Raw genomic sequence first — 1,837 nt, forward strand, 5'->3', positions numbered from 1 at the left:
TAGTAGCTGATTTCTCGTCACTATAAAGCACACTGTTGTAAATTCTTATTCTATAACTGTTTATTTTGCTCTTGGGAGTGTTCCTTAGGGCATATACCCAGAAACACAACTTTTGGGTCAAAGTATGCACACATAGTTAGGTTCTGGATCATAGTTACAGTTTCCAAAAATTAGTGCTTTACATCCTTGGTAATTTGCTGAAAATGGTTTATCATAGTTACGATTTGCCTACTCATTATTAGTATGAGTAATCTCTTTTCAATGTTAATTAAGTATTTGTCTTTCTGGTTCTGTGAATAGTTTGTGTGCCTTGTCCAATTATCTATTGCTTACTTTAGGGTATTTTCCCCTCTGTTAAATTGTTTAATGTCTTTATACATTAAGAATACCAACAATCTGCCACATTTTATTTTAATGTTTTCTCTTTTAATTCAGGTTTCTTTTTTACTTTGTTGACTTGAAGGCATTTACTTTATATACAGTAAAATGTATTGTTCAATTTTAGCTGTTTGATTTTATTCAGATTCATAAAGCTTGTCTCCATTCACAAGTTAGATAAATACCCACCTATATTTTCTGCTATTTTTTAGTTTCATTTTCTATGTTTAGCTCTTTCATCCTTTTATAATTTATTTTGACAAAATGGAGTGAAGTGAAATCAAAATGGATTTTTTAAACTAGCTCATCAATACTCTCAGCAATGCATTTTGAATGATCCATCTCTTTCACCCATTTCATGAGGATCCATTTATCTTGCATTATTTTATATGGTCTTGTTCCGTGATAGCTACTCTATTCCATTGATCTGCCAGTCTATTTGTCACCATTGATTGCTATAGTTAATCATTTAAATTACACAATTAATTATTATAGTTTTATATATTCTATCTATATATGTTTTATTATCTTCTAGGGCTAGTCCCTATGTAACATTCTTTCTTTCCAAAATTTTCAGAATGTTTTACACCAGTTTGTCTTTTCGGATAACAAAGTCTGTTTTTGTTGCAGTTTTGTACAGTGATTGAGAAAATCAACTCTCATTACAGTCTGCATAGGTTCAAACTCTCAGCTCCCTCACATACTAGCTCTATAACCTTGGGCAAATTAATGAACTCTCCGAACCTCAGTTTTGCATTTGTAAAATGGGTGCAATAATAGAACCTACCAGATAGAGTTGTTGTGATAATAGAGTGAACGATGAAATACATATAAGGCACTTAGATTAGTACATGGCAACATAATATAGAATATTGTATAGAAGTGTTTTCTATTATTATTTAGTGACAACCACTTTGCTAAACTTTATATGCATCCTATCACTGGATCTCTGCATGATTCTCGTTCTCAGGACTCTCCGTTTATGATATAATGATCTTGAGAAAAACTAATCAAATTAAAATAACTTCATGTTTGGTCATGAGCAATCAGTCCCACAGGGGAAAAAAAGAAAATCTGAGACTAATTTTTCCATTTATATTTCAATTATTTTTATAGGCATTACCTCATCTCAAGGCTACTAATTCTCTTAACTTTCCAACCAAAAGAAAAAAACGTATGCTATGTGAATATGCTTTTTAAAATCATTCCTAATTCATTTTTATCAAATTATTGCATTATGGTGTGTCTTCTGTTGTGATTTCATCCAATCTATAAAATAGAATTGCAGGAATGGCTTTGCAACTTGTAGTTTGTCTCAAGTAGACAGCCGTATACAGATGAAATTCTCTTAGTTGGTGCTTTATGATGAAGTTTGGGCTCTCAGTTGTTAGAGTCCATAAGAGTTACCAAGACAGCAGGTTCAAATTGAAGATTTCATATATTCTGACCCAATAGGTCT

Source organism: Eulemur rufifrons, chromosome 15 (assembly GCF_041146395.1).
Source record: "Eulemur rufifrons isolate Redbay chromosome 15, OSU_ERuf_1, whole genome shotgun sequence".
In the NCBI taxonomy this organism is placed as follows: Eukaryota; Metazoa; Chordata; class Mammalia; order Primates; family Lemuridae; genus Eulemur; species Eulemur rufifrons.